At 35.1% G+C, this 13,282-nt stretch overlaps 1 non-coding gene across 1 annotated transcript; it reads right to left on the bottom strand.

Annotated features, from left to right (window-relative positions):
- Nucleotides 1–811: 811 nt before the first annotated feature.
- Nucleotides 812–944, bottom strand: LOC126033292 (small nucleolar RNA SNORA51). The gene has a single exon (XR_007504401.1). It is a non-coding gene; the product is annotated as a small nucleolar RNA SNORA51 (small nucleolar RNA).
- Nucleotides 945–13,282: the final 12,338 nt, after the last annotated feature.

Consider the following 13,282-nt stretch of genomic DNA (forward strand, 5'->3'; position numbering starts at 1 on the left):
GGGTGTTCTCTATATGACTGATTCCCAACTACAATCATGTCTATAATCAAGGTGCTTAAATAAAGATATTATTTTAAAAAAAGAAGTTCAATAATCCAAAGTATTGTATGTTAAAGGCCTAGAAAACTGTTGCCTGTACCAGGAAACTGTCATTGGTATAAGAACATTAAAAGTGCAGATTTCATTTAAATTTCAAAAGTTTTGGGGCCAGAGATATAGTACAACAATGAGGATGCTTTGTCTTACCCATTGCTGACCTGGATTTGATCTTTTTCATCCCATATGGTGCCCAGAACACCACAAGGAGTGATTCCTGGGTGCAGAGCCAGGAGTAAGATCTAAGTACAGCCAGGTGTGAGCCAAAAACAAAACCAAAAATAAGTAAATAAAATTTCAAAATGTTTTCAACACGAGCTTTTTAAAAATTTGTTTTTGGCTCATGTTTCTCTTTGTATGATTTTTTATTATTAATAATATGTCAGGCATACTGCAAAACAGAATACAATCTGACTTATTCCCACTGAAGAGACCATACATTGTTGACTATAAAATTTAAAAACTAATGATTCAATTAGAATAATTTGCCTTGCTTGGAGTTTTATAAAGGTTTAGGAGTGAAAGAATTGATTAGATATTTTTGTACATGCCCTCTTTTTATTTTAAAATTGTGTAAGAGGAGACTGCTAGGAGATACTAACATGTAAATATATATAAAAATTATGTTCACTGATACAATTGTAAACATCAGGGGTTCTACACACACAGATTTGTAAAGTTGTTCATGAAGCTAAGAGAGCATATTTCTTTTTTTTTTTGTCCCCCAATTCACAATACAGACCAGGCAAAGGGCCTGGGATGAAGTGTATATGGGATGCATTTACTGTACCTCCTCTTTCTATACAGTCAGTGTAAAGAACACAGCCTGTGGTAAGAATTGGGAGGCAAGAGCATATTTCTACCCAGTGGTGCATTAGCAAGGTTGGGCCGAAATTCTTCCCTTCTAGAACCACAGTGTCATCTGGCTGGGAAAGCACCAACATTTTTTTTTTAGTTTCTTGTCATGTTGACTCTTTACCCTCCCAGAAGTGCTGAATATTCCTCCCTTTATTGTGCCAGGATGAAGAAAGATGACCTAAGTGCACCCCAGAAATAGTACCTCTCACTTCCATTTCCGGGTCAAGAAGACTCAAGAGTTTTTTCTAGGGTAGTGAACTGTACATCACTACACAGTTTGAATGTTCAGAAAAGTTTACACTTGATTTTGTTATTTCAAAGTTGGAAATAAACCAATTTGCTTCTAATTGCTGACTGTTAAGTTGAATTGTATTATTGTTTTCTGGCAACCTTTTGTAGTCAGTTTTGATGGTGTTATGAGGTTAGAATTTGGCATAATGTTAAGACAATGCCTCTGAGAAACTAGTGATAAATTAGATTTTCTTCAAATTGAAATGAGGATACAAGAAAAGTATGATTTGTAATAATAATTTGCATTTATGTGTCTTTGATAATAAGTGAAATATTCTTTTATTTTTCCCCTTTACAACTTTGTTGAAATATAATGGCCATGAATCACTGTATATATTTAGGTCTAACTTACCTACATCATAAAACAATAAGTTTAGTTGGCATCCATCTCCATTCTTTTATCTACATGCAATAGAAATGCAAAGTAAGTGAAAGCAGAAAAAGTAATTCCCTGCAATAAATAAGAGGATATTCTTTTTTTTTTCTTTTTGGTTTTTGGACCACACCCGGTTACGCTCCTAGATTACTCCTGGCTATGTGCTCAGAAATAGCTCCTGGCTTGGGGTACCACTGTCTGTCCTGGATCAGCTGCGTGCAAGGCAAATGCCCTACCGCTGTTCTATTGCTCTGACCCCAATAGGAGGATATTCTTAATAGCTTTCATACAGGAGTGTTAAATATAATCATGGTTTTTATTATATCTACTACTAGGAATCTTCTGGATCCCCAGTGGAAAAATCTAAAAATTTATCTGAGTTTTGACTAATTATTAATCCCATCACAACAATATATTATCTGCTATATTAAAGTGACAGGGAATATTTCATGAGAAAATGTGTTTTGATCTTAGCACAAGTTAAGACATATCTGCAGGTCTGTATTTTTTCAACCAGGAAACAGAACTGAGACCTTGTACTTGTCATTATAGGTAAATCAGAAAGTGATGAGATGCCACCATTTTCCATATTTTCTGCATCCAGACCTGATGGTATTATAAACTTTGCTTATTAATGGAAAAATTAATACAATGGTAGAGAGAGGTGCTTGTTTTCAGCATTTTGGTGACCTAAGTTGTCTTTACTTTCTAGGAGTTTTATTTGAAAATAGTCACAACATCAGACTGAAAGACCCAATAGACAGTCTGAATACATACTATACTATCTCACAGTTCAAACTGTGATTTTCTAAATGTAGTTTACTGACAAATGGCAATACTGTAATGAGAAAACTTGTAAGAGTTGTGCTTAGTAGAAATCTACTGAGCCAGAAATTCAAGGAGAAAGTTCAAATACCTTTTGCTTGTTTGTTTTTAAAAAGTTTTTTAATGCAATTTTGATAAACAACAAAGTTTGAAAATCAATTATAGATCAAAACGTTTATTGAAAATGTACATAGAAATGTAATGTAAAAAAAGGACTACCAGAGAAATTATACTTTGCAATAATATTGAATTGTTATTTCGGAAACATCTCATGCTGCCACAAAGTACAGAGGTAGCGATTTTTATTTTATTTGAGATCAGGATTTTTCAGTATAAGATAAAAAGTATTATTTTACAAGAAACTATGTTAAGATGGATAACTCTTAGAATTGAATGGAAATGTGAAACCAAAACAAGTTCATCACCAAGAAAATACAGACTATATTCATTTGAGTTTGCCCAAAGAAATATCCCAAGAGATATACTTCTATCCACCCCATTATTCAGAGCATCTCTTAGGTTCTTATATCTCATTCTATTTCACCATCTGGAGAAAGTAAGTTTTCTTGCAAAAGTAACTAATTCCACTTCTAGACTGAAAGGTAAAATGAGAGTTTATAAAGCCACTTGTATCAGAAAGTTCAATAGTTTTCACAAATAACAAGTTGCATCAAAGTGATACATAACACCCAATTTGAGGAGGTAACTTCTTATTAATTTGAAGCAATTGAAAAATGCAATATTGGAAATTGATTTTTATAGAGCAAATAAAAATTTGAATGATATACACTGAGAAAAAACACAAACATAAAAGACTTTGAATAAGGATGAATAGAAGACACATGTAATGATTTTGGTCTTGCTATTCAACTGTGCTGGTATTATTGGTACAGTTATAGCATCAATAAAAAATAAAGAACCTACTGACTGTAAATACGTCATAAAGAAAGCATAGTATCTATCTTTTACTCAGTGTGAATATCAGTAGATTGATTCTATAAACAAGCAATATAAAATAGTGAAATTATAATGAGGAATAATTCTAAATAGCCCCAAGCCTTTTGCTACCTTTCATGGGACTTAAATATTTAGAATTAAAAGGACCATATTTGCATTACTGAGTAGGTATAAAGATGGGATTTATAAATAAAGGTGATGATTAGATAATCTGTTTAACTTGACTCAGAAAAGGAATCGCTTTCATTATAATTGACATAAATGAAACTTGACATAACAACCATCAACTAGATTCCAGTCTGAAACACCTGCTATGAGTTGGTGCCGTTAAAAAATGCCACATCTGGTGTGAGATCTTCACAAATAGTCCAAATAAAGGTGTAGAATGCAGGTTATAACTGTGACTTTAACACATGGTAATTTCAATATGTTCTCAGCTCTTCTTTTTAGCATCCATCCCCACACATCTGTACTGTTTCAGGCACATTTCTTACATTCTATTTTTTAAATTAATTTTTATTGTGACCAAAGTTCATTACAAATCTTTCATTGCATCATTTATGGTACATAGTGACAATGAATGAGGGGCATTCCCACCACCAGCGCTGTTCTCCCTCCGCCCCTGTTCCCAGTATGCATCCCATATCTCCCTCCTCTATTTCCCAGAATGCTAGTGCAACTGGTCTCCACTTTACAGCTTGTTGTAGATTGAGCATCTATTCCACCGTCATTGGAGATAAAAAGGATAAGAAAAAAGGGAGAAAATAATTTTGTGACAACTACCAAAAAAAAAAAAAAAAAAGAAAGAAAAGAGAGAGAAAAAGAAAGAAAAGAAAAATGGAAGAAAAAAGAAAAAAATGGACCTGGCAAATAAAAATAAAAATAAATCTCTAAATAATAACCACAAGAGTGAAAAAGAAAAAGTGGAAGAAAAAAGAGAAGGAAAATAAAATAAAAAACTAACAAATCAAAACAAAACAAGAAAAAGTATGGGTGCTGGAGTGGTAGAGTTTGGTATTCCCCCCACTTTTTTTTTTTTTTTGTATAGGCACAGTAAGCATTGGGGAAGAAAGGGAATTCCCGTGGCCTAAGAGATTCAGGGTTTCTCCATCCTTGAAGCATACCATCATGGGATCAACTCCTGGCTCCATATATACTCATTACCCCATCCCAAAGGCTTTTTTGTGATGCCAGGAAAGTTTCCTCTCGGTGTGTGTGAGAAAATCAAGCCACTGTAACTAGCGATCTTGGTATTTGCACAAGTTATAGGTCAGGGTTTAGGATAGAGTCTTTTTTTTTTAACCATTTTTCTGGAAATACCAGGATGGGTGATGCTGTTAATTTGACTTTTCATACATTTATAATTCCAACACCACCTCCATCATCAGAGTGCCCACTGCCCTCTACCCACATTCAATGGAAGCACATGTGTTTGACAAAATCTCCTGTTCCCAGGTGTTTGGTCATTTGTTGTTCCCTTACTAAGTCTCTTTATAATTTATATATAAAATATTAAAATTATATATTATGAGGCTAGAGCTATAGTACAGTGGGCCGAGTGTTTGAGTTGGGTTCAATTGCTGGCATCCCATATTGTTCCCTGAGCACTACCAGGACTGACATCTGAGCTTAGAACCTGGAGAAACTTAAACACTGCTGGCTATGGGCCCAAAGAACTCCCAAATATATGTGTATATCTATCTATCTATCTATCTATCTATCTATCTATCTATCTATCTATCTATCTATCTATCTATCTATCTATCTATCTATCTATCTATCTATCATCCGTCTGTCCTTCCGTCCGCAGTCTATCTGTCTGTCTGTCTATCGATATATACTGGTACTTACCCACATATAGATGATTTAAAGAAACTCCTGGCTTGCTCTTCAGACTCACTTCTTCCTTGAAAAATAGGAGGTACGTATGTTTAACTGTAAGTAGTTAAGATATTGGACCCATATATTGATGTGAAAGACTCTTGGTGCAGTGGGCATATAGCTTTGAGTAGGGAACATACTTCCATTGTAGAGTTATAGCCCTTAGGATGGGCTTGGATGGTGGTGGATGGATTGGAGAGACCAATTCTCCTGCCATCTAGGCCACGTAACTCTGCAACCTTCCTTCAGCTGGCGGGGTATCTGGGTCCAGGAGGAGCGGGTGGTTATAGAATTCACCTCACAGGCAGGGCTTCCAGAGAGATAACATCTTTATTGGCCCTGCCAATGTGTGTGGCCTATATCATACCATTTAAGCACATGCCATTCTTAGCTTGTCCTACATCTTAACTCCTTTCAGCCATCTTTCCTCTGACCTCCAACCAGGCAAATTCCTTCATCTCTCTGGTCAAAGGCCTTATCTAACCTTCCCATTTCTGGGAGGGGTCTTGCAGGTAAGATCAATTTACACAGGAAGAATGGGGGGATGGGGCCACATATTGATGTGAGAGACTCTTGGTGCAGTGGGCATATAGCTCTGACGAGGGAACATACTTCCATAATTTTCAGTAGAACTTTAGAAATAAATGATAACATCCATATATGAACAATTATGTCTAACATTTTTGAAATGCTTATCTATTTTTAAAATAATTTTACCATTTGTTATTCTCTCTTTTTTAATTTTTATTTTTATCATATTGGCTTACATATCTTTCACAGTAGTATTTTAAGTACATATTCACTTTTCTATTTTTTGATGTACTTATTTATCTTTTGGCCATATTTATAAAAACCATATGTGAATAATTATGTCTAAAATAATTTTTGAGAATTTACTTTCACCACTTGAGTTTTAACAGCAGTATGTAATTCAATATTAATTTATAGACACACCCTACTTTTGCAAGGAATTGCTTTACAACCAGATTGACTTGAAGTGTATCAGTATATGATATAATTCTCTTTTTTGGATTTTCTATAATTTATAAAAATACTAATATATATATATATATATGGGTAAGCATAATTACACAGTTGTATATATATAAGTGTTTTAATTTAACTTTCTAATTGTTATTAACTATATTTGCAAGGACTTTGATCTATTAACTTTGGATCTACTATACTTACTAAATCACTGGTTAAGTATAATTTTTATATAAAAAAGCTGTTAATGGTGAAAGACTCATTTATAATTTTCTTCACCTATTTTCTTTTCTTTTCTTTCTTTTTGGTTTTGGGACACACCCGGCAGTGCTCAGGGGTAACTCCTGGCTCTATGCTCAGAAATTGCTCCTGGCAGGCTCGAGGGACCATATGAGATGCCGGGATTCCAACCACTGTCCTTCTGCATGCAAGCTAAACACCCTACCTTCATGCTATCTCTCTGGACCCTCCAGTCCTAATTTCTTACCTTATACTGACTGCCATTTCCAGGAAAATATTGATAGAAAATATTTTCTGTTGTCTGTCTTAAAATCAAGAGTACATTTTTTCCTTTGAAAGTCAGCCTTTATTTTTTAATTTTTTTTATTTAAACAACTTTATTATATACATGATTGTGTTTGGGTTTCTGTCATGTAAAGAATACCACCCATCACCAGTGCAACATTCCCATCACCAATGTCCTAAATCTCCCTCCTTCCCACCCAACACCTGCCTGCACTCTAGACTAGCTTTCTATTTCCCTTGTACATTCTCATTATTAGGATAGTTCAAAACGTAGTTATTTCTCTAACTAAACTCATCCCTGTTTGAGGTGAGCTTCATGAGATGAGCTGTAACTTCCAGCTCTTTTCTCTTTCGTGTCTGAATGTTATTATTGCAAGAATGTCTTTCATTTTTCTTAAAACTCATAGATGAGTGAGACATTCTGCATCTTTCTTTCTCTCTCTGACTTATTTCACTCAGCATAATAGATTCCATGTACATCCATATATAGGAAAATTTCATGACTTCATCTCTCCTGACAGCTGCATAGTATTCCATTGTGTATATGTACCACAGTTTCTTTAGCCATTCATCTGTTGAAGGGTATCTTGGCTGTTTCCAGAGTCTTGCTATGGTAAATAGTGCTGCAGTGAATATAGGTGTAAGAAGGGATTTTTGTATTGTATTTTTGTGTTCCTAGGGTATATTCCTAGGGGTGGTATAGCTGGGTCGTATGGGAGCTCGATTTCCAGTTTTTGGAGGAATCTACATATTGCTTTCCACAAAGGTTGAACTAGACAGCATTCCCACGAGCAGTGGATAAGAGTTCCTTTCTCTCCACATCTCCGCCAACACTGCTTGTTCTATTCTTTGTGATGTGTGCCAATCTCTGGGGTGTGAGTTGGTACCTCATAGTTGCTTTGATTTGCATCTCCCTGATGATTAGTGATGTGGAGCATTTTTTCATGTGTCTTTTGGCCATTTGTATTCCTTCTTTGTCAAAGTGTCTGTCCATTTCTTCTCCCCATTTTTTGATGAGATTAGATATTTTTTTCTTTTAAAGTTCTGTGAGTGCCTTGTATATTTTGGAGATTAGCCCCTTGTCTGATGGGTATTGGGTGAATAGTTTCTCCACTCAGTGGGGGGGGGGGCTCTTGTATCCTGGGCGCTATTTCTTTTAAGGTGCAGAAGCTTCTCAGTTTAATATATTCCCATCTCTTAATCTCTGCTTTCACTTGCTTGGAGAGTGCAGTTTCCTCTTTGAAGATGCCTTTAGTCTCAATGTCCTGGATTGTCTTACCTATGTGTTGTTCTATGTATCTTATGTTTTTTGGGTCTGATATCGAGGTCTTTCATCCATCAGAGTTGCCATCTTCATTCTCTATGTCTGGCGCTGGCCTGCGTTGTTTCCCCATTGTCACACTTGTATTGTAGGTTTTTCTGTATGTTTTGGTTGTATTTATTGGCTAAATGATGTGCATGGCGGTGAAGCAAAAAGGCCGTGCTCCTCTGGCCCCTCCCTTTCTGGGCATGTAAACTCACCTCCAGGGAAGGTTCCAGGGAAGGCGAGCCTTCCGCAGATGAGCCACACACACAGGATGAAATCAGACCGAGAATGCAGCACAGCACAAGAGACAGAGATAGATGTTGGCATCAGATTTCCAGCAGAGTTCAGCGGTTTCCTTATAGCCGGTTTTTCATGATTGGAAGCAGTTCCTTGGTGTTCCGGCCCAGCTTGAATGAGCCTCTGGGAGAGCGATTTTTCTGGGCCCTTTTCGGCCCACTCCTGAGATGTTCAGGAGACAGGACAGTAAAAAAAAAAAAAAAAAAAAAAACACGCACAAGCAACACTCACAGTTTGTCACAGTCAGGAACCATTGGGTAGGCTTAGTGAGGTTATCTTTTTGAGTGGTGTGGAGAAGGTTCTGTTGAACTGAGGTAGAACCCTTTTTTTGCACTTCAGTATCCTGTGCGGTATATCATGTAACCCTCAAGATAAACACTTACACTCTGTAAATTAAAGGTCTTCAAATAAAATTGTTTAGAAATAATTTCCCAGTATTTCTACATGTTTAATGGAAATCTACACAAAGCTAGCTCATCTGAGGCAAATAGGATAAAACTATCTCAAAAAACCACTTGTTCAAGTAGTTGTGCATTGTACAAATTTTCATGGTTCTAGAAGTTTAACAGAACAGAAACATGTTACTCAAATTTCAATAATTAGGTCTATATGTAGTACTTTTAAATCTCATAAAGATTAGGAAGATCAAAATTTATTTGCTATTCAATACATACACTTGAGTTCTTGATTTTAGCAGGTATTCTCTTTTCACATACTTTCAAGTAAAAGGCTTTTAAAGTTTAGACTACCCTTTTCTCTAGTAACATAAAAGGTAGAAATAAGACACTTCCTTAGGAAAAGCCATGCAAATATTTCTCTACTAAAATAGATACCTCACAAGACAGCCGAGGAATAGTGTCTCTATAGATCTCTGAAATTAACATAATTTGCTTCAACTTATATTCCATTTTATTTATTTAAAATAAGTCCTGCTGGCAACATTGAAATCGAGTTTCTCTTAATAAAATAAATACATAAAGGAAGAAGAGGAGGTTATTAGAAATATCCCATAGGTTTGAATTAGTTTATTATGTATATATAAATCAGTGATTCATAGATTCATTTTTAAGTGGGCCATAACAGACACTAATTGAACTACTTTTATGAAGTGAGGGCACACCAGGACAAAGAAGATTATATCTTAATATTGTCTTCTTCACCTTCAATCCATAAATAATTTACCATTAATCATCTGGAGTAAGATAAAGTAATTTAAAATTATTGATCAATTACTTTTGTCTTCTACAATGCTCTAAGAGTTTTAATCAATAGTAGCACTGGAACATAATTAAAATAAAAGCAATATTAGCAGCTACCATCTATTTCTCAAATTTCTTACGCAAAGCTCATCCTAAGTACTTGTAATCATGGCCTCAGCTCTCATATCATCTGAATAAAATTTTCCTCTCTTTTCCATTTTTATATTGATTAAGCAAATCTGCTCACTTTGATAAACTTTATTTTCTCAGTGGAAACAACAAAATCACTTCAAAGGTGATTTATATAAAGGCAATTGTAAGGATCTTACTAATATAATTAAATAATAAATAAAACTAAATACTCATTACTTGTTAAAATTTATAAAGCATTTGAATCTTAGATGTTTGGTTTTGAATTAGGAAGAGTTCCACAGTCACTAGCTCTCAAAAATGCAGGGACAAGGGTCTGTTTTACCACCTTGCCACAGTCAAACATTCAACCTCTTGTTTTCCATAGTTAATGAGAAGTCAATTTACATCTTATGCAAGTGTTCCAATTTGTGGGTGGGAAGTATTACATTCCCACTCTATAAATAGAGATGCTACTCTATAATTCTACTAGATTATTATTCGTGAATAATGAAGTATTACGTGGATAAACATTATGCTTTCTCAGAAGCACAATTTATAAGAATAAATTGCTTCTTTCTTCCTTTTTATTTTTAAGAATAAATTGCTTCTTAAAGAAAAACTTTTTGTATGGAAATGTTACATCACTTATGAAAGTGGAACAATTGTGCCATTTTTACAGGTGTTACGAAGAAGTTTCACTGAAGTTAGATGACTGTCGACTTGCTAAATTTGAGAATTTATTTTTTTTTTATATTTAAATCGTCTTGCTTTGCAGGCATGTAATAGTTTATGTAAAAGATATAGGAAGAAGAGGTAACGAAAATAGGATGAGAATAAAAACTTATTTCATGTGACTTTGTTGAAATACACATATAGCAAACCTAAGCTTTATTTTAATCTTCCTAGTGCTATCCAACAGATAGAAAAATGCTTGAAATACATTATGTTTTGGGCCAATTTAAGTCACCGGTGTTATCAGTTGGAAGTTATTCCTTTTGAAAACAGTGAAAAATTGTGTTTTCAGTATTTCAATTCAATGAATGCACTTCTTTGGGCTACACTTATTTCAACATTAATAGAATTTTCTTCTGGAATAGTTACCATATTTGAATTAACCATTTGGGATTGGTAGTAAAAAACAAATTTTGTGTGTGTGAATGTCTTCTTTGATTACATTACTTTATTCATGTTCAAGGAATAACAAATTTTACTGCTTTAAATTACAAAAAATCTCACCATAAATGTTTATTAATACCATTTTTCTATTTACAAAAGTTCTATAAAGTAGATATACAACCAATAGCCATGTTATCATCTTATAAACAAACATGTGAAAGCCAAAAGAGCAACTCACTAAAGTCACTTAATTATCACATAACTATTTTTAATACATTTTAATCTAGTAACATTATCATTATTTCATCATTACTATTATTAAGAATCAGGCTTGATGCTTAAAAGTCAACATGTGTGCATATAAGTTTACCATTGAAAGTTCAGTTTTATACTTCTCCACTCAATTAAACTCTAGAACCTAATTTACCACCTCCTTTGTTCCTCCCCTTAAGATAACTATTAATTGACGTTATACTTGCAAGATTTTTTGTTGTTGTTGTTCTTAGTTTATGCATTTTTTTTCTTTAAAAGTTTTACTAAGGCACTGAGATTTACAAAGTTGTTCATAGTTGAGTTTCAACTATTCAAAGCTGAGTATTCCAGAGCCAATCCCACCACCGTGTCAACTTCCACCAATGTTCCCAGATTCCTTCTTTCTTTCTTTCTTTTTTTTTTTTTCGCGGTTGTTTTTTTTTTTTATTTTTAATTATGAGAACAAAGATGCAAAGAAAGAGGACAAGGTAAAGTTACAGTGGAAGGACAATCACCCATAACATAATTCTCAGAAGAAGTCCCCTTGCTGATATCTTAACTTTGAACTTTCAGCCAAAGAACATTAAGATAAATAAAACAGAATTCATGTACAATTACTTTGTCCCTCAAGTCCCCAGATTGTAACACATTATAATATTTCTTAACTGCACACAAGGCAATCTAAAGCCATAAAACTTACATAACTCCTTAAACATTAGAGGCATAATATTTTTTACATTTCCATGTACATGCATATTAGCTTAAGTTAACCTCAAATTTTAAGTGTTTTTTTTTTTTTAAGGATTAGAGTCAAAGGAGCACAGTAAAAACGGTGTTAGAGTGGCAATTGTTGTTGGCATAGGCCCACCAAAATAGGAGGGGCATGGAAAGGAATAACCTTGGCCTAAATACAAAGAGACCCTACCCCTGAAGTTTCCTGGCATAAGACCAACTCTAGGCTCCAGGCAAGCTAGATCGTCCAATCCAAAACATTGTCTGTAGTGCCAACACACTTTTATTTTTCACACAGTCTTTGCTGTTGGTATCATGTTTCTGTATTACAGATTCTGGAATCTGCATATCCTACATTGAAGTCAGGATGTGGAGCGTCCTCTCGTTTCACCTCACAATTAAAGAGTAATGCAGGAAGTCCTGTCCTGTAAGCAGGTCGTTGTTGTTAAGTCTTCTCAGTGTTATGGGAAGTCTCTTGAGCAGGTCGATGTCTGAGCAGTGGTAGGGTCTTCCGTGGTAGAGGATTGCTTCCAGGTGATGTTATAGACAAACCTGGATGTTTTGTGGATGCCTTCCCTGGTTCAGGGGTGAATGGAAAATGCCCTTTCTTCTGAGGCCTGTACCAGGTCGTTATGTCAATTGAACCGCGGTTCTTCCTTGGCTAGTGCTTGCAAGGCAGACACCTTATCTCTACCTCCACCTCATCGGCCCCAAATAGATTCCTTCTTTCTTTCATCAACTTCCTTCCGCCATTTTTCCTCCAGCTTTCCTTCCTTTTTTTTTAAATAATATTTTATTTAAACACCTTTATTACAAACATGATCGTGGTTGGGTTTCAGTCATGTAAGTGGACACCCCACCATCACCAGTGCAACATTCCCATCACCAATGTCCCACATATCCCTCCTCCCCACTCCGCCCCTGCCTGTACTCTAGACAGGCTTTCTATTTTCCTCATACATTCTCATTGTTAGGATAGTTCACAATGTAGTTATTTCTCTAACTAAACTCATCTCTCTTTGTGGTGAGCTTTATGAAGTGAGCTGGAACTTCCAGCCCTCCTCTATTTTGTCTCTGAAAATTATTGCAAGAATTTCTTTCATTTTTCTCAAAACCCATAAATGAGTAAGATCATTCTGCATCTTTCTCTCTCTCTGACTTATTTTACTTAGCATAATAGATTCCATGTACACCCATGTATAGAAAAATTTCATGACTTCATCTCTCCTGACGGCTGTATAATACTCCATTGTGTATATGTACCAAAGTTTCTTTCCTTTTCTTTTTTATTTAAACATCTTGATTAAAATATGATTGTGATTAGTTTTCAGTCATATAAAAACACCCCCCTTCACCAGTGCAACATTCCCACCACCAATGTCCCAAATCTCCCTCCACCCCACCCCACCCCCACCTGTACTCTAGACAGGCTTTCCAGCTAAAACTCATAAA

Source organism: Suncus etruscus, chromosome 16 (genome assembly GCF_024139225.1).
Source record: "Suncus etruscus isolate mSunEtr1 chromosome 16, mSunEtr1.pri.cur, whole genome shotgun sequence".
Taxonomy (NCBI): Eukaryota; Metazoa; Chordata; class Mammalia; order Eulipotyphla; family Soricidae; genus Suncus; species Suncus etruscus.